Genomic DNA, 21,818 nt, shown 5'->3' with positions numbered 1-21,818 from the left:
ATCCCCATCTTATTCCTTCCCCATCCCTCCTTCCCATGCTTGGCTTAGTGGATTGACTTTGACATGTTTAAGTATATCATGCACTTTAGAAAGTTTTCCTCTTCCCCCTCCCATCCCCTCCATTAGGTTGCCTTATTTGCTCCTCTAAAGGATCTCCTTCATCTAGAGTTCTTCCTATTACCCATTTCTTCCTAGCTTTTGCATATTAGGGAAAGCATCTGATTTCTTCTTTTTTGTGACTAACTAATCTCACTTAGCATAATATCCTCCAGTTCCATTCGTTTTCCTGTAAATGACGTAATTGTGTTTTTCTTCATGGCTAAGTAAAATTCCATTGTGTCCATATCTCACAGTTTTGTAATCTATTCATCTGTTGATGGATATCTTGGCTTGTTCCATAGTCTGGCAATGGTGAATTGTGCAGCAAGAATGTAGGTATGCATGTATTAGTTTGGTAGTTTCTTTTAGGTAGATACCCAGAAGTGGTATTTCTGGCTTATATGGTAAATTCGTTCCCATTCTTCTGAGGATCCTCCATAGTGTTTTCCAAAATGGTTGCACTAATTTGCAATCCCACCAACAATGTCTTAGAGTTCCCACTTCTCCACATCCTTGCCAGCATTTGTTGTTGTTTGTGTTTTGAGTGATTGTCATTCTAGTTGAAGTTAGGTGGAATCTCAGGGTAGTTTTGATTGCATCTCTCTGATTGCCAATGGTGTTAGGCATTTTTCATGCATTTATTGGCCATTTGAATTTCTTCTTTCATGAAGTGTCTAGTTAATTCATTTTTGCCCATTTTTTGATTGGGTTATTTGTTTTCTTAATGCTGAGTTTCTTGAGTTCTCTGTATATTCTAGATATTAGTCTTCTATCAGAGGAGTAGGTGGCAAAATTTTTCTCCCATTCTGTTGGCTCTTGATTGAGATTCTTGACAGTTTTCTTTGCTGTACAGAAGCTCTTCAGTTTCACTTATTTTTTTATATTTTATTTAGAAACAGAATCTCACTAAGTAGATGAGGCTGGCTTCGAACCTGTGCGATCCTCCTGTCTCAGCCTACCAAGTGCTGGGAGTACAAGCATGTGCCACCACACCCAGCAAGGCAATGAAATTTATATCAAAATATCAATGTCATTCTTCACAGACTTAGATATATCAGTCATACTTTTTTTGATGGTACTGGGGTTCCTGGAAACCCTTCTACCTCCAGGCTATACTCCAAGACCTAGTTTATATTTTTTTGGAAACAGGGTCTCTTAAGCCAGCAAGGCTGGCTTTGAACCTGTGTGATCCTCCTGTCTCTGCCTCCCAAGCACAGGAATTACAGGCATGCGCCACCATGCCTGGCTCATAAATTTCATATGGAGAAACAAAAGACCCAGAATCACCAAACAATTCTCAGGAGACATCACAATGCCTGACAAAACAATGCAGGAGACATCACAATGCCTGAAAAAAAATATAAAATAGGATGATATCCCTAATATGTGGAAGCTAGGGAGAAAAAGTCTCATAGAAGTAATTCTAGATGAAAAAGGAGAAACCATAGATGAGTAAATAAGGTGACCTAACTGAGGGAGCTAAGAGGAGGGAAAAGGGAAATTCTCTAATGTACATGGTATACATTCACAAACATATCAAAGCCAATCATTAAGCCAAACATGAGAATAAGATGTGGATTGGGGAAGGGCTAAGTGAGTGATGTGTGCATGTATGACTCTACCATCTTGTACCCCATTAAGATACATGACTACAAAGCACCAGTAAAAAAAAAAATTTTTTAAACACCAAAGTATTGGCACAAAAACAGACACATAGACTGATGGAATAGAACAGAAGATACAAAAACAAATCTATACACTTATAGCTCATTGATTTTCAACAAAGGTACCAAACACATATGTCGGAGAAAAGACAGCCTTCTCAACAAATGGCGTCATGAAAATTGTTTATGCAGCTGTAGAAAAGTGGAACTAAATCTGTACAAGAGTCAATTTGGGAAGGATTAAAGGCATGGAAATTAGATCCGAGACATTGAAGCTACTAGAGGAGAGCATAGGTCCCACATTCCAACATATAGTAACAGGAAGAAATTTATTCAATAAGAACTCCATAGCTCAGGAAATTAAAACAAGATTTAATAAATGGATAGCATTAAACCAAAAAGTTTCTTCTCATCAAATCTGTTCCTTTACACATACTATTCTCTCTGCCTAAAAAGATTTTCTACCTCTTCCCCCATAACCCACCTCCAGTATCCTCTTACCCCAACTCCTGCAGGCTTGGTCTGCTGTTCTTGCTCTTGTTTTACTCAGCCTACCTTTATGATAGTTGTTATAGCATTATAGTTTAACTGTGAGCTCCTTGGGAACCAGGACTTTGATCCTTCTTATCACCGTATTTTAACAACATAACATATTTTCTTTTACATAGTAGGTCTTGAAATGTTGGTGCAATCATTTAGAAAGCTCTAAACTAATTGTATTAGAGGAAATGTCATTTTGGTGACTGTTGGAAAAGGAAACTGGGAAGTAGGCATGTGTCCATCTTAATTCAGCACTAGCTAGAAACAAAGGTATACTGATTTCTGGACCTTTATATAAGTGTACCTAGAAGAGAAAAGACAATCTATCAAGCTGCCTTATCTTGGTACAGATTCCTTGAGGATATCTAACTCCCTTTGTGTAATATTTTGTTTTTGCTCACTAAGCATTTTCATACTGGCAAAGTTGGTATACTGAGTAGAAGTAATATTGGTTGAGGAAAAAAAGAAGAAAATAGTAAAAAGAGTAAACCACCCTTTCATCTGGAGCCAACCACCATAGAAATAGGTTAGCATGAATCTATTTTCAGAAATTAGTCTCTTTTGAATGAATACAAAATTAACTGTAGAATTTTCAAAGCAAGAACCAGATTCCAACTTATTAAAAAAAAATGCCCACCAAGGGACTGTCCCTTTACCCCAGGAGGCCTGCCCTGAAACCACCAGTAGATGTCTTTGGAAATCCCTTTCCTGACAGTTCTCTCCAATGGTAGCTACTGCTCGAGGGGAGAGAAACTAGAAAAATCAGCTGGTAGGATAGCAAACCCAGATGCTGCCCTCCTTGTTGCTAATGGAAACAGGATTAGACTAGATGGGGAACTGTAATTAGGCTCTTGGCTTTTATATCTGACATGTTTACAGCCATCATGCTATTCTAGGCTCTTACATAACATTTATATCTGCTGCTATAATAGGCATTTTTGTGATCCTACTTTCTTCTTCTAAGTGGCTGCCACATACAAGCACTCCTTTTCACTTCCAAGTCTGAACCTGAAATGCCCCACTCATACACGTATGCTCTATAAATATTTGCTTTTGCACCTAACTTCTTAATGAACACAGTTGCTTACTCACAATTCTATGTTGCTATTTATTTGGTTAATTTCTCTATCCGTGCATTTCACCAGTCAGTAAGCCATAGCAAATAGACGAAATCTGCCCCCACAGCCCATTTTTCAAATAATCTAGGATCTAAGAATGATCTTTACATTTCTTTTTTTTCTAAAGTGTTGTGAAAATACAAACAAAAAGGAATAATATACAACAGAGACTGATCCACAAAGTCCAAAATATTTGCTTTTTGGCTCATTACAGAAAATGTGCCTTAACCCTTAATCTAGATCATTGTTGTCCATTACATATCATGGCTATTTAAACATAAGGGAAGCTAGTATGTCTAGCAGCTGATAATGAGGGTGCACATTATTAATATCTATAGAATCTTTATCACATTCCAGGAATTATGCTAAACGCTTTACATAGATTATCTCAGTTAACTTCCACAAACACTTTTTTAGAACAGTACTATTATTAGCCTTGTTTACAAATGTGAAAGCTTTCCAAAAAAATTCACCAGTGGTCACACCTACAGTAAGTAATGAAGTCCAGATTCAGATCCATGCAATCTAATTAAAGATAATTATTTAAAGTATTTATATACTTTAAATAATTAACATGAGCATAAAAGTATATAATCCCCTTGATGTAAGAATCTGAGAAAGTATTATCTGCTACCTGGTTACCCACACAGATATCTTCTCATTTTGATTGCTTCCTCTAGGTAACATAGAATAAATTTATGCCTCTTATTACATGTCTTTTACATATTTGAGTTCATCTTATATCTCTCCAGACCATTTTTCTATGGTACTGGCAATTGGACCCAAGGGCATTATGCCTACAAGATACATTCCCAACTCTTCTTGTTGTTGTTACTGTTTTTGAAACAGGATCTCTCTAGGTTGCCGAGAGGCTCACTAACTTCTCAAAGCTATCCTCAAACCTATGATCCTCCTGTCTCAGCCTCCCAAGTCCTGGGATTATAGGCATGTGTCACTAGGCCTAGCTTATATCCAGTCTCATGTCATCCTGTCCTACTGCACCACCCCCGAACTCTTTTTTTTTTTTTTTTTTGGTGGTACTGGGGTTCCTGGAAGCCCTTCTACCTCCGGGCTACACTCCCAGACCTATTTTTTTATATTTTGAAACAGGGTCTCATAAGCCAGCGCGGCTGGCTTCGAACCTGCGCGATCCTCCTGTCTCCGCCTCCCAAGCGCGGGGATTACAAGTGTGTGCCACCACGCCCGCCCCCCCCCAACTCTTGAAGTATTCTTCACTCTGTGTGTGTGTGTGTGTGGGGGCAGAAGCATTCTCCCTCTGAGCTATACATCCTAGCCCGAATTCTTGAGGTATTCTTCAGTGTGTGTGTGTGTGTGTGTGTGTGTGTGTGTGTGTGTGTGTGTGTGTGTGTGTGTGTGTGTTACTGGGGATGGACCCAGGAGCATTCTCCCTCTGAGCTATACATCCTAGCCCTATTTTTCATTCTTTTTGTGTGTGTGTGGTACTGGGGTTCCTGGAAGCCCTTCTACCTCCGGGCTATGCTCCCAGACCTGTTTTTATACTTTTTTATTTGGAAACAGGGTCTCTTAAGCCAGCACAGCTGGCTTCGAACCTGCGCAATCCTCTTGTCTCTGCCTCACAAGCACGGGGATTACAAGCGTGCGCCACCACGCCCGGCTTCATTCTTTATTTTGAAACAGGGTCTCACTGAGTTGCAAAGGGGCTCACTAAGTAGCTGAGGCTGTCCGCGAACTGCGATCCTCCTGTCTCAGCCTCCCAAATGCTATGATTACAGGCATGTGCCACCACACCTGGCTAAACACACCATTCTTTTTCCTTATCCTACTATTTTGCATATGATGTTTAAAACTACAAAGAATGCTTTTTTTCACAGAGCAAAATTCTAATCATCTTTCAAATCTTAATATTTCATATGTTTTAATCATATTCTGCCTATTCCTCCTTAGTAAAATTGTGTCACTTTGCACTTTATCTAATAATTGTCTCACATAACAGATTAGTAGTTACTACAAGAAGAGACTTTATGAGTGACTATATTTATGATACAAGAATGTTGTACATATACAAACTTATCAAAGCCAATCACTGTACTGACCATGAGCAAAAGGGAAGGGGAAAGGATGGGGCAAGAGCTGAGGCAGGGTCGATGAGTGCTGTATACATGTACGCCTCTATCCCCCTGAACTTCAGCAAGATGTAGGATTAATACACCAATAAAAAATAAACAAAAACGAAGCTTTCCAAAATGAAAAAAAAAAAAAGAATGGATAATAGGGCTGGGAATGGTGGTGAATACCTGTAATCCCAGTACTTAGAGACGGAGACAAGAGGAAGTTCTAGGTCAGCCTCAGCAATGTAGTCTCTTAGCAACCTTGTGAGACCCTGTTTCAAAACAAAAATAAGATAGGGCTGGGCATGCAGCTGGGGTCAATCCCCAGTAACACACACACACACACACACACACACACACACACACGCACACATACACAAACACACGCACACATACACAAACACACGCACACACGCACGCACATGACCATCCATATTCGTTAGCCAGTTGATCCCAAACCCATATAAACAACCTAAAAATTAAAAGATCGCTCAGCTTTGTAAAACCTGGAATTATATTTTATAAACTTAGCATAGTAACATTCTTTGTGATGTTATAAATAGTAAACTATATGAACATCATTGTTTTCTTTGTGGTTTTTTTTAGACATAGGTATTTATTTAGGAAAGCAAGAAATTCATTCTGAAGAGAGACTGCAAGCCACCTCAAAAATGAGAGAGGCCATGGCCACCATTCTTTTGATAAGTGATTAGTTTATGCTGACAGCATGAAAAGATTTCCAAATAGCTAAGACCCAGATCCCAAAGTTCCAGTTCAACTCTGGTAATCAGAATTCCAACCAGGGATACCCCCAAATAAATTTGTCTTCATTTACTTTTTTAAAATATTTTCACTCACCTAGGAACTTATTTTTTATTTATTTATATTTTTTAGGTACTGGGGACAGAACCCAGGGGCATAAAAGTAAATGTTTTAAAGTCAAGAGGTAAAACAAGATAACTCAAGATCCATGAGTCCTCAAGGCACTGTTATCTATCAATTTAATAACTAACTCATCTTATTTTCCATAGAACAAACAGCTTTTACTATTAAATTGATGGATGTGACATTAAAAAGAAAAATATTTAGAAAAATATTGAGAAATGATTAGTCTCTGAAAATACCCTAAAACTCTTTATAATCAAAACACTCTTTAGAAAGTATGAAAGGATTGATAGTCACCAAAAGCCTTTTGGACATGCAGCCAGGCCATACTATCCAGCCTCCTTTATATTTAGATATGGTCATAAAACTCAACCCTTTTTATAATGGATGCAGATGGGTTGTATATCATATCCAGTCCTATCCAATAAAAGGACCTTTTACAGGTGATTATCTGTCCCTTGTTAATCCTCTTGCAGGGTGGAATGAACATGATCCAGAAGATGGCCTTGGGAGCCTCTAATCCATCTATTGAAGAGGTTAAAGCCATAAAATAAAAAATATTAAGCTCTTAAGTCACTACTGAAGGGAAACCCACCTGGCCATATACACTTATATTACTCTTTAATATAAATGAATAAATGAATCATTGAATATAGACACTGAGACTTTAGGGTTTATCTGTAACAGTGGTTAGTGTTAACTAATACAAGAGCAGATGGACTTACACAGTTCCAGATTTTTCATGAACAAATATTTAAGTACAATGAGAAACTAGAATAATATAATAGCTTATGTTAAACAATCAGGATATCTATAGTATTTTTCATGTAAAAGCATTCACACAGAAGTGCTATGTAGAGAGCAGTATAAAATAATCTTTACAAATGCTATCAAGTAGCTAACATTAAAATATGAATGATTATTGACTTATTGCAAACTATAACATCAAAGTTAAAAATTTTACTATTTGAGCAGGGTATGGTGATACATGACTGTAATCCCAGTACTTGGGAGGCCAAGACATGAGAATTGGAGGTTCAAGACTGGCCTCAATTTCATGAGACTCTCAACAAACTAGAAAGACCATGTTTCAAAATAAAAAAATAAAATATAAAAAGGACTGGGAGTGTATATCAGAAGTAGAATGCTCCTGGGTTCAATCCCCAGGACCACCCAAAAAAAAATGTTAGTACTACTTTGTTGCTTTTGGTAAAGAAGTGTCTCTCCTCCTCCTCCTCCTCCTCCTCCTCCTCCTCCTCCTCCTCCTCCTCCTCCTCTTCTTCTCTTCTTCTTCTTCTTCTTCTTCTTCTTCTCTCTCTCTCTCTCTCTCTCTCTCTCTCTCTCTCTCTCTCTCTCTCTCTCTCTCTCTCTCTCTCAGCTGAAAAACTTGAATAGTAACTATCCTCCTACTGAGATAATACTTCCCTGTGAATATATGACCTCAATTATAAAACTCATCAAGCCTCTCTAAACTAATTTAAAAATAAATCTGATCTATAAAAAGAAGTCAATAGAATACCTGAAAATTTAAATAACACAGTCAACTGTTTATAAATTAAAATTTTCAGTATCAAAAGCTGTATCTAGCTAACTATGGTGGTGCACACTTGTAATCCCAGTAATTGGGAGGCTGAGACAGGAGGATCTCGGTTCACAAACAGCCTCAGCTATATAGTGAGGCCCTTCAGAACTTAGTGAGACTCTGTTTCAAAATAAAGAATAAAACATTGGGCTGGGGTTGTAGCTTGAAGGTAGAATCCCCCTGTGCTCCATCCCCAGCACCACATATTAAAAAATGCTGTATCTAAGGAGGAACTTCAGAGAAAGTTTTAAAAAACTGGCCAAAATGATAAAAGAATTAAAGAAAAACTTGACTGCCTCTAAATTGTAGTGACCTGATACTATTATCATCTTTCATTCAAGAAACATTTAATGAGAATATACAATGCTCCAGGCTCTGTGCTAAGGAATATGATGGTTATAATGTTGGTTCCTGATCTTCAAGATTGCATAAAAGATTTAAAAAATCACAGGTATTTAATTACTGGGGTTTTTTTTTTTGGTTTTGTTTTTGTTTTTGTTTTTTTGGTGGTACTGGGTTCCTGGAAGCCCTTCTACCTCTGGGCTATACTCCCAGACCTTTTGTTTTATCCTTTTTAAATTGGTGCACTGTATTCATACATCATAGTGGAATAAAAAAAAAACTTTTGTAGACATACATGCACTCATCGCCCAGTTACCCCCTACCCGATCCCCACCCCATTCCCTCCCCATCCCTCCTTCCCATGCTTGGCTTAGTGGTTGACATCTAGTATTATAGCAATTTATCCAAAATTAACAATGATAATCTCACAGAACAGTTTCATTTGTCTGATACCAAGCTTTTGATGACTTAAAGATAACATTTCAATATTTCCTTTTGCTTTCTTTCTTACCAGAGAATATTTTTTTCTTTTTTTTTAGGTGAAACTATCATGTATTTATTTATTTTTCAGAAAAAAATCTATCCTAATATGGAATATGGACTCTAGATACCCAAAACGATCTCGAAACAGAACAAAGCTAGAAGATGTATATTTTCTGATTTCAAACCATATAAAGCTACAATAATTGAAACAGTGTATATACTTTTTTATTTGGAAATAGGGACACTTAAGCCAGTGAGGCTGGCTTCAAACCTATGCGATCCTCCTGTCTCCCAAGTGCGGGGATTATAAGCATGCACCACCACACCCAGCTAATTGCTGTGTTTTAATATACGAGCTCTAAAATATGTGCATATTACCTCATACAAATAAAATAAATCCTAAATTCACTGTTAATAAAACATGTTATAAATATCAATAATTATGGGTAGGACTATATACTTTATGAAGAATGGAACAGGTCAGTTAGAAAAATATTAAAAATTTGGACAATCAGCTTATTTACACACACACACACACACACACACACACACACACACACACATTTTGCCTAGTTTTGTGTGATGACAGGTCTTTGTTCAAGACTCCCAGAGAGCAGAGCCTGATATTTTATTTTAGGAGGTAAAAGCCTTTTATTTAGGAAGAGAAGAAAATGGAAAAGGGAACAAAAAAGCATGCAAAGTAATGCAATCAAAGGTCCAATTTCCACTGGATTCATAAAAAACCATAAAGAGTCCTAGAAGTTCTCTCAACATGGGATATTTCTTTGGAAGTTTTTAAAATAGGCACTGCACTGTGGAGCAGTTCACAAAGGTAAAAAGGAGAGAAATATAATATCTACCAGGCAGTGTACACCCCTCTCACATTTACCTTCATGCAGAGCTGGTTTTCCATGCTTCTGTGTCATATCATCCAGCTCCTCAATACTTACTTCAGAAGCTGAGTCCTATCCTCTGACTGTCATTTTATCTAGGCCTGGAAAGTGAGAGGAGATTGCAATAGATGGGACTAGCACTATAGATTTATGAGCCAGGTAGGTCTGAGACTCCAACTTTTTATCTTGGTTGAGATGATTTGAGACCATGAAGAAAGGGCCTGTAATAATAAGCCTGCTAAAAATTCACCTTCCGGCATGAGAAAGACAGTTAAAAGAGTGAGAGCAATTTAGCCTCAGCAACAGAACCACTCCTCAGCCGGTTTGCCACTAAGCTCATCGCTTCCCTCAATTACTTTTTATCTCAGAAAGTGTCCTAGGGTGGCAGTACTGCTTCTGTCTGTACTTCTAGCATCTCTTGTCTTAGTGTGTACCAACTTTTTCCCTAACTCAACTTTTTGTCACCTCTGGTACCATCTCCCACCATGTGGGAGCAATACTGAGATTACTCGAAATATCCATCTGGCATGATTATGGAGCAAGATAGGTATACAGGCAGCAGAAAAGAAGAGGAGAGAATTACTACTGGAGATGATGTAGCAGAATATTAAAAGAATGTATTTTTCTTCATAGTGCCCCTTTGTTGCTCTTAGCCAATATCTCCGATGTGCAAAAGCTAAATAAGCTGAGCATATGACAGGATGAAATGAGCTCTATCTGTGTAGAGGGCTCCCCACTAACCACATTCATATGACAAGCAGAAAATGTAATTAATCAATAAAAAACATAAAATATCACTGCATTTTATTTCAAAAAAATTTAGATGCACATTTTCATTGTGCTAGGGACTATGAAAGACACTAAAGAGAAAATGATAAGTAAATAAAGCATAGCCCTTGCTTCCTGGAATTTAGTCTTGTGAGAGAAGCAATCACTTAGGTACTTAAACAAAAACTATAGCAAATACAATGCAAATAAAAGTACAGTATACCTGGAGGATATTATTTATTCTGGGGTATCAGGACCAGCTTTCCTATACCGATATGTCCAAAGAATGAAATTAATTATCAAGGTAAAAGGTGGTAAGACAGAAGGCGTGAATACAGAGCAACTGTATTCCAGGCAGGAAGAATAAGCATGGTGTGTCTGAGGACCTGAAACAAGGCATCACCTGACATCAGGTAGAACAGCCCACCATGAAGCTGTAGAGTTGGGCAGGTGGCCCTTTTTATCTCACCTCTAAACCAATATTAAACATTGGAAGGGTTCTGTATTAATCTTTTATTTTAATTAAAAACCCTTGAGCAACCAACATGTTGCCTTCTCCAGCAATGAATTACAGTTACCACAAAGATCAGTAAAGGAACAATATTCACAAAAACTTCTAAAATCAATGTTAGGATGTGGGAGGGATCATTAGTGTGAAGGCAGGTTGATTATATAGTTGTATACTACAAAAAGAATCCAAGCTTATATCTAGTGTACAGCAGTGCCTGGATCAGAAGTAAGTGAGCTAAGGAAAATTCAAGGATCTGCTCTCAAAGATTTCGTAGCCACCAAAGATTCCATTACTACTGGAGATGATGTCGAAGAATATAAAAAGAATGTATTTTTCCCTAACTCAACTTTGTGTCACCTCTGGTACCATCTCCCACCATGTGGGAGCAATATTGAGATTACTCAAAATATCCATCTGGCAGTAAAGGTGGACTTTTATTTCAAGAAAATATGGTGAGGGCTAAAATAGTGGTAATGTGCTGGAGGCTATAAAAATGTACTATTTTTCTCCCTTCTCCAAGATAATGATTGGGCATTTGGGAGGCTCCCATTAACTTCTCATTTCAGAGACTGAACAAAAAATTAAATAAATAAGCAACAGTAGAAGTATTACTTGATGTGAATAGATTGTGAATAACTGGACAATTTTACAAATTGTAGTTTTTAGGTAAACTATATGTGAAATAAGCCAGTATAGTGGCATCCACAAATGATCACTGAATCAGAGATCTAATTCTTCTCATACTAAATAGACTTCTAGTAGACTAAAAGACTAATACAGTATTCCAAGATGGCCAAGTCCTTTCCCAGAAATTACAACTTGAGAACTGGAAGCTCCTGATCAATATTTACCAAGAGCCAACAGAATAAAATCAAGCAAGAGAAGCCTAGTACATTATGATAGAAATAGGTCACAATGTCAATGCATAGGTAAAGGGTGGGAGTACATTCTATGTACACTGGGATAACAGTGCAAGAAAGAAACCAGGCAGCCTTATCTTGGGCAAAGCTCTCATCTTTCACCATCTTTAAAGTGATAAGTGTTTCCTGAAAGGCTTTGCAAACTCTACTTGGTTGGAATATAAAGAGAGAAAATGGGGATAAATATGAAGCTAACTGACCTAGAAGTGATTAGAAAAGGAAATTTGGCAGGAAGTAAATAAAGAAATATTTCTAAGTAAAACAATTTAATGAGTCAGAAGGTAAGGAGAGGTCATAAGAAACCATGAAAGTGGAACAACGTTGTGTTTGTCTTCCACCTACTATCCTTAGTCCTGGCAACCTCTAAACACTTTTCTGCTGTTTAACCCACTTCTGAGGTTAAGAATCTCTGCAACTGTAGACTCCAGAAATCAAAGTTTATCATATTATGTAAATGATTACATAACCACTTACCATTTTTATTTCATCCACAATAAAGACGCCATTAATAAAAATCAACAGAAGATAATTTCTAGTTTTCTATAGATAAAAACAAGTTATTTTAAATAAGTAATATATCAGGAATGACTAATTAGATTATGATTTAAAATCATAATTTAAAATAAAAATATTATTTTTCCTTTTTTTGCAGAACTGGGGATGGAACCCAGGGGTATTCTACTTCTGTGCTACACTCCCAGCTCTATTTTTTATTTTTTATTTTGAAACATGGTCTCACTGAGTTTCTGAGATCCTAAGTAGCTGAAGCTGGCCACAAACCTGCAATTCTCCTGTCTTAGCCTCCCAAATACTGGGATTAAATGCCTGATTACATGTATCTAATGATCTGTTTCACTTTACATATACTTACTTCTGGATAATATACAGTTAAATAATTCTTTTAGGCCAAAAGTAAAATCATGTAAGATGCTATTTATAACAGTCCCAAAGCACTTATAAGCGTATAACCCTAAGAATATTGAAAGAAATTTAAGAATGTTTTTAAATCTTTCCTTTTCCCAAACTAAATTGGAAATAGCAATTTCTATTCCAAACCCACCTAAACTTTAACAAGAGTGAACTTAAGAAATAATTCCTATGGGTCATTAACTATATAAAATTTTCTAATAAATTTTCCCTTTTTGTGTGATTTTTCTCTACTACTTTATAATAGTACACATACTTTTTAATATAATTCTAAAAGTCCTGATATATAAATGTTTGTATGCAAACTGCATCATATAATCTATTTAAACACTATGTTCTGTATCTTGAAGCCTTTTGGGTGTAGTTCCAGAAACTCGTGTTGAATTAATGAAGCTCATATTGTAAGAAGCTATCACCTGTAAAGTGTGGTAGAGAAGAATGGAACACAGTTTCTGAGTGGTTTGATTTTGAATGCATATGTGTGGTACTAGTAGGTCCAAGTTCACAGTTTGGCAATTTTAGCTGGATACTCAACTGGATTTCATTCCTTCACTTCAGTTAAGGCCCATGATATAGGAAGAAAAAGTTCTTAAACCACATTCTTAGAGCCTCTATATATTTTCTGATTCCTGAACCAAGAAGCCACATGCTACCAACACCCACTCTCACAGAATGCATACCTCAATATCATCATACAGATACTTTTTATTTGCTGTAATGATAATATTACATGATAATGTAATGACAACATGTGGGTGAAATACAAGCCCAAAAAATAAAAAACTGTACAATATTAGAGTAGTCATTCGAAATCATCTAGTTCAGTTGCCATACTTAACAGATAACAAAACTAAGGCTCAAAAAATTTAAATGGCTTGCACAAATTTTCATAGCCTGTAAGTTACCAGAGTTACACTTAGAACTAAGGTCCTGCTTGGTCTTGATTTATCATTTTTATTTCTGAATTATGTATTCTTTCTATTGAAAAGATACATTGACTCATTCAACAAAATTGTACTGAGAAATAGAGTGATTATAGCAGTACATGAAAAAAAATAGATGTTCATAGTGGAACTGGCATTCAAGAATATGGAAAAAATATAAATGTTCTATAAACAAAACAAAGATATGATATATCTCTGGTGATAACCAGTGCTGTGGAGGAAAAGTATGACAAAAGGATAAAAAGTGAAGATATTTTATTTAAAGTGATCAGTAATGAGGTATATTGATTCATCTAATTTTCTGCCCCTTTCTGTATTAATTTTCCTCCCCATCTAGTTTATATTACTTGGTTCATCACTTCAGTCAATCTTGTTAATAATATCCCAACTGTCATTCTCTCAAGTGAAGGAAATCATGGTGGAAAATCATTTGCCTAACTTATATAAGTATCTTGGCTACTGAGCATGGTTTCAGTAAAATCATAAATAGGGAAGATTGACAGTATTATAAATTAATGATTATCAACCACCTCGGGTGAGTTCTCCTTACTTGTTGGTAATGCTTCCCTATCCAGGTTGTTTTCCCAGTGGAAATTTTCAAAACACACCTTAACCCCATTCCCTTAACTTATCCTTTTCTTTTAAAATAATAAAGGTTTTCATAACCAAAAATGAAAACAAAAACCTTAATCCCCTTTACCCTCTTTTTTATATCCTTGAAGGCTATGATAAGGTGTGGGTTCAGTGTGGCCCCCATTGTTTCATGCGTTGGAATTTAATGCCCATCTTGAGCTATTAAGAGGGTTGAAAGTTAACCTGACTATGGCGATTAAAGGTGAGGGCTTCGGGAGATGATGAGGATTAGATAAGATCATTGGGGTCCTGATTGAGTCCTGGTAGCTATATAAGAAGGAAAGAGATCACAAAGGAAATGCACACTTTGTGTCTCTTGTCATGTGATGTTCTATACCATCTTGGGAATCTCTTGGCAAGAAGACTTATCAGCAAATGCGGTCTTTCAACCTTGGACCTCCAGAGCTGTGAGACAAATTAAACCTCTCTTCTTTATAACTCAGTCTGTGGCATTTTAGTATTGTTGCTAGAAAACACAAAAATTACCTCCACTAATCTCTCAGCTGCTAGATCGGAGGCTTGTGAGTCATTCTTAATATCTCCTATTTCCCCAATCCATTCAATTATCAATATATAGAATCACTGTCACTAACGAAATCAAGAAAACCAACCTCTTACAACCTGTACAAGACCCTATGCTTCCTATTTTTATACTCTATCAAGAATCTTCTTTTAAAATTGTAATTTTGAGTATGACACATATAACCCCCTTAATTTAGCCTTCTAATGACCATCTATTGCATTTAAAATAGAAAATTCTTAATACGTCCTACAAGGCCCTCAATGATCTGTGCAATTTTATCCTCACTTGCCACTTTCCCTTTACTCTCTACGACACTGGGCCATGATCAGTAGCTAGCAGAAATCAATCTCTCTTTCTCTTTCTCTCTCCCCTCTCCCACCCTCACCACCACTGACAGTCCTAAATTACTGTCAGCTAAAATATCAACTCCAAAGGATCTCCTTCCTAAATAGACAGAATAGATTAACACCTGATATTTACCTTTAAAAGCAGGTGCTACATATATACAGTAATTTCTCATTAAATATTTTCCTATCATTCTTGTTATCCTGAGAGCTCCATGAAAGTAGCTTTATATTCCTATCGTCATTAATCCTGAGCTCTTGCCATACAGTGGTCAGTCCTTCAGTATGTCTATATTGAATTGAATTACATCCTTTTTTCATCTTCAATATATTTCTCTACAATTGAGGAAAGAGTGGGGCCATCCAAACATATTATTATTGATTTACTGTTATTTTTAAACTTTCAGAATTTTGTCTCCAGTTATTAAAGAAAAGTGGAATCTAAAACCTAGGTTTTTTCCAAAAAATACACTATCTCTAGCAGATTCTAACATACCTCAACGTGCTGCCTAAAAGGAAAACTCTCTGTAAGGAGCTTCATATTTTCCATATTTCTAAAATATACAGGACAAAGAGAAGTAGTTAGCAACTAAAAGATACTGTGTCTAAAAAGGAAAAAAGGTAAGAAGTAAATTTTTCCTTTGTCACGTTTTGTTCAAATTTTAACACACAAGCCCCTACTTCTACCTAGTGGTTTTCAACAATGTGAAAATAGTTGTTGTGGCTACTTTCCATGAATAGTGAACATTATTATACCTAAAACATTCACTTGGAACCAGGTGTGGTGGTGCAAGCTTGTAATCCCAGTATTTGGGAGGCTGAAACAGGAGGATCTAGGTTTGCAGACAGTCTCAGCTACTTAGGCCCTCCGCAACTTAATGAGACCCTGTTTTTTATTTATTTATTTATTTATTTATTTATTTATTTATTTATTTATTTATTTATTGGTGGTACTGGGGTTCCTGGAAACCCTTCTACCTCCGGGCTACACTCCCAGACCTATTTTATATTTTATTTAGAAACAGGGTCTCTTAAGCCAGCGAGGCTGATTTCGAACATGCGCCATCCTCCTGTCTCCGCCTCCCAAGCGTGGGGATTACAAGTGTGCACCACCACGCCTGGCACCTGTTTTATATTTTTAAAAAAGAATAAAAAATAAAAATTGGGCCTGGCATGGTGGTGCACCTCGCAGACAGCCTCAGCTGCTTAGTGAGGCCCGTGCAACTCAGTGAGACCCTGTTTCAAATTGAAGAATAAAAAATAGGGCTGGGGGTGTAGCTCAGAGGTAGAATACCCTGGGTTCCATCCCCAGTACCTCAAAAAAAAATTCACTTGGATTAATCCTGATAATAAAATATTTTATTCCTGTGAGGCAATACCCATTAGTATTAAATTTATGATTTATTACATTTGAGATTTAAAAATACAAAAACAAATGCATAAAATTGGCACTAAGTTCATTTTGTCCAAGTTGTAGATTCAGGTTCCTAAAGACTTAAGCCTGTGTTTTGAGTATATCATGGCCTAATTTTTCACATGGGCATGAGAAAAAGGTTTCCACCATCAGGCTACAAGCTATTAATGAAAGTACTAATATTATCAAACATGTTAATAAATGTCCCATTAAAACATAGGACCAACTCCCCAATATCTAGATCAGTCCCAAAGGCTAAGACACCTAAGTATATGCCACATGAGCCTAAACTATTACTTCAAAACTTAATTTATCCTGGATGTTATTTCAAAATGTTTATATATATATATATATATATATATATATATATATATATAATCTTCTGCTATTGGAGATATTCTAATTCTGATACACTGCACACAACCCTAGGTAGTGATCCTCAAGCTGAGTGTTCTTTAGAAATATCTGGGCTGGCATGTTTATAGCAGTACATTTCACAATAGCCAAGTTACAGAAATAAATGGAACTGGAGGACATTATGCCATGTGAGATTAGGCAGTCACAAGAAATAAGACATCGGATGTTCTCCCTAGTATGCGAAAGCTAGGGAGAAATGGTCATAGGAGGAACTCTAGATGAAGAAGGAGATTCTATAGATGAGCAAAGAAGGTGACCTAACTGAGGGGATGGGAGGAGGGAAGAGGGAAATTCTCTAATGTTCATGATGTACTTTAACAAACACATCAATGTCAATCACCAAGCCAAACATGAGAAGGAGGGGGGGAGGGGATGGGGCAGGATTTGGGTAAGGGCTAATTAGGTGATGTTTGCATGTATGCCTCCACCATCTCGTATCTCATTAAGATGTATGACTATAATGCACCAATAAAAATTTTAAAAAATAAGTTAAATTCTACCTCAAAAAAAAAAAAGAATGAGAAATGTATCTGCACTACCCACCTGGCTTCTAAATAAAAAGGAGACCTCTGGCTTAGGGTAGTAAGTCAGATAAGATAACTTCTTAGTTTAGGACAGAAGAAAATGCTAGATAGAATTGTTTAAATTTTCTTAAATCTCTGAGTTATTTTTAAAAGTACAGAAAATCCTCAGAGGGTAGAAATAGAAATAAATAAAATGTCTAGAGAAGTAAGCAAGGTCCGAAGCTGGCATTTTTCCTGGGGTCATTTATTGATCCATGGTGTCTGAGAACTTGGGTTTTTATGAAACCTGGGCCCCATAGGAGATAAGAGAGAAAAACATGGCCCTGCAAATATGGGGGATCAGACTGAGACCTATGTACAAAACTAGACCCTCCTAAAGGCAATACAAAAATAAACTATGGGAGACAATGAATAAGCCTGAATGTGCTAAGCTTTCTTTGGAATGGATGGGGAAAACAATAGAGGGGAAAAAGGGGGGTTCTCTTAAAAGAATTCCTAAATACAAGATTTCTCTGGAGTTGATTTGGAGACAGAAGTTACACTATGTATATTCAAAGCCAAAAATAGAAGTTATACTGTGTTTACTAAGTTATAAGTTATACTAAGTTTAAATTGGTCCCAACTTTGTAGAGCCTCAGGAACTTAGATGAAGCAAACACCTGAGCCTCTTTGGAAGGAAGCAACAACAATATAACCTCAAAAATGCTTGAATTTTTCAAAAAAATTACTAAAGTCCTGAAGAAGCAACTTACCACAAGAAAGGGCCAGAAAAAACAACAACTACAACTAAATCCACAAATTCTACAGATACCGAAATTTTTATTGTGAAATATAAAATGCTGAATACAATAAATGTGGGTAGAAAGCACAAGAAAAACACAATAGGACTATCAAATGTGACCAGACAGATTTTTTAAAAATCTAATAGAACATTCAGAACTATTAAATATAGTCATTAAATTAAAATTAAAACTCATCAGACTAGACAGCAGATTGTACATAACTGCAGAAAAGAGTAACACAGAAGACAGAGCTTTAAAACTTACCCAGAATATAAAGCACTGAGTCACAAAGTAAAAGAAAATTACGAGAGTTCGAAAGCAAACGTTATATATAATTGAACTACTAAAGAAAAGAATAGCAAGAACAAAGGAAAGGCAATATTTAAAGAGTTGATGATGGCAGAGACCAGTTATCATAAGTGCATTTTAAATGAAATTATATTTCCAGAGTCATTCTGGAAAAAAATAAAAGAATGTTAAAAGGAGGATGATGTAAGGTACAGGAAGTAGTACCAATTAAGTAACACTAGAAAACACAGAGCAAAAGAAAGTAATAACAAATTAACACAGAATCCTTTGAGTCTTAATGGACTAATTGTATAGAATTTAAGAACAATTCATTTTGTCTTCCGCTTTGCAGTATCAATCTAAATAATGTTTCTATACTTGGTTAAGTTTCCTACTCCAGTATGGTTAGGATATTGTTATATAACGACTCATTTGTTAGCAGTTTTATTGAGGGCTCAACCCATATTCTGGTTGGTTTCATTTGTTTTATGGGTTGTGAAGGGTATGTAAAACATTATGTTGGAATGATCCAAACAGATGTATTCTGAGTTTATCGTATTATTGCTACCTGAAGCCTAGCCTTCATTTATTTCCATTCCTTTCTCACTAACCTCTTACGAATAACCAACCTTCAGTTTCTCTACCTGTTTTTCCTTTGCACAAATAAACATATATCTGTATATTTTCATGGATCACCTTCTTTTAGATGTCCATTGGTGCTTGATTTTTTTCACTTCATGCTGTGTCATGGGAGCCACACTGTGTCAGGTCATCATTCATTCGTTTTTAGTAGATGCACAGTGTTCTTTGTAAATTTACCATAGCTTATTGAATTAATCACTTTTCTACATATGCACACTTAAGTTGTTTCTAATACTTCATGAACTACAACTCATTCTATAAAAGAATAACTTTCTATACACACAGTTTTGTTTGATTGGAACTATGCCTTCAGAGTACATTCCCACAACAGAGATTGTTGTGCTAGAAGGTAATTTTCCCTATAATTTTATTAGGTATTATCAAAATTCCCAATAGGAAGATTGATTGGTTTGCATTACCACCAGAAATGGATAAAAGTGCCTGTTTCTACACAGCTTTACCAACAGAACACGCTATCACATTTTTTTTTTGCGGGTTTGGGGGTAGAACCCAGGTGTATCCGACCTCCAAGCTACATCCCCTGCCCTATTTTTTATTCTTTATTTTGAAACAGGGTCTCACTAAGTTGCAGAGGGTCTCACTAAGTAGCTGAGGCTGTCCGCGAACCGCGATCCTCCAGTCTCAGCCTCCCGAATGCTGGGATTACAAGCGTGAGCCACCACGCCCGGCTTATTATTATAGTTTCCATAAGAGGAAAATGTTCTTCTCAGTGCAATTAAAATTTGCATTTTTCTAAATATTTTGAGCATTTGTTCAAAATGTGAGCATTTGTTCAAATTTCTGAGTGTCAATGTTCTATCTTTGTGAATTTTGTTTATGCCTTTTTCTACTTTTCTATTGGATTTTCAGTCATTTGTTCCTCAATTTTTAATATTTTCACATATTAAGAACATTAGTCCTTTGTTAGCTGGGCGTGGTGGCTCATGCTTGTAATCCCAGCACTCGGGAGACTGAGACTGGATGATCGCGGTTCACGGACAGCCTCAATTACTTAGTGAGACCCTCTGCAACTCAATGAGACCCGGTTTCAAAATAAAGAATAAAAATAAGGCGGCAGGGGGTTTAGCTCAGAGGTCAAATGCCCCTGGGTTCCAACCCCAGACCTGAAAAAAAAAAAAAGAACATTAGTCCTTTGTCGATCATATAGCTTATGAATATTTTATCCATATATCAAATGTCTTTTAACTTTTTATGTTAGTTGTCAAATTATTTTTATTTTTATGTGGTCAAATCTATCAATCTTTCCTTTCGTTTCTAGAATTTTAATCACAGTATAACACTATTCTCTGTGTTGAGATGAAAGAGGAATTCAGGCATGTTTTATTTGTGTACTTACGTATTTCATTTCTTACATTTAGATAACTAGTTTACCTGGAGTTACATGTATGGTTTGAGATATGGATGTAATTTTATCTTTTTCAACTTGTTATAGTGCTATGCTAGCACCACCTATTACTGGATCCATTTTTACCCCAATGACTTGAGATGCTGCCTTTGTCAAATACTAAACTAGAGGCTAATTCTGGACCTTTCTATTCTATCCTACTGTCGGTTTTCTCTATCCATGCATCAGTACTACACTGCTGTAATATATTCTAATATCTGGCTAGTATATACTCCTCAGTAACAAAACATGGAGAAAAAGCACTATCATTTTTTTCTTTTAACAATTTTTTATTGAACATAAATAGTATACATTTAAACTATATTTGGTGCCCTCTCCCCCCAACCCCGTTTTCCCTTCCCCCCTCCCACCAATGGCTGTCCAGGTTAACCATGTCATATTCACAATTTTACACATATTCAGATGTAGACCCTCATTAATCAAGATAAGCCTTCCTCCTCTCCTATCTTTCCATTCAAACTTTGCTGATATTTCCCCTGCATTATCTGGAGTCCCACTGGTATCCTCTGTGTTTCCTAGTTTGGGCATATTAGAGGAAACATATGTACTTTCTCCTTCTGTGCTTGGCTGATCTCACTTAACATAATGTTCTCTAGGGCTTTCCATCTTCTTGCAAATGATATAATTTTGTTCTTCTTTATGGCTGAATAGAATTCCATTGTGTGTATTTCCCACAGTTTTGCTATCCATTCATCTGTTGATGGAGATCTGGGTTGGTTCCATATTTTGGCTATTACAAATTGTGCTGCTATGAACATAGGTATGCATATGTTGCTGTATTTCTCTGAATTCAACCCCTTTGGAAAGATACCCAGGAGTGGTATAGCTGGATCATATTGTGGATCTATTCCCACCTTTCTTAGGAATCTCCACACATATCTCCATAGTGGCTGAATTAGTTTGCATTCCCACCAACAGTGTAAGAGAGTTCCTCTTTCCCCACATCCTAGCCAGCATTTGTTGCTGTTTGATTTCTTTATGCTTGCCACTCTGGGGTTAGATGGAATCTCAGTGTAGTTTTGATTTGCATCTCCCTGATGGCCAATAGATACATGAAAA

The 21,818-nt window shown here is 36.5% G+C and overlaps 1 protein-coding gene across 7 annotated transcripts in view; it reads right to left on the bottom strand.

Annotated features, from left to right (window-relative positions):
- Nucleotides 1-21,818, bottom strand: part of DLG2 (discs large MAGUK scaffold protein 2) — a gene marked incomplete at both ends in the record, with an annotated part of 2,113,672 nt that overhangs the window by 1,866,781 nt on the left and 225,073 nt on the right. The window lies entirely within an intron of this gene.

This window comes from Muscardinus avellanarius (assembly GCF_963383645.1).
Source record: "Muscardinus avellanarius genome assembly, chromosome: 1".
Lineage (NCBI taxonomy): Eukaryota > Metazoa > Chordata > Mammalia > Rodentia > Gliridae > Muscardinus > Muscardinus avellanarius.
The sequence above is the reverse complement of the archived record's forward strand: the minus strand, read 5'-3'. Positions and strand labels throughout refer to the sequence as shown.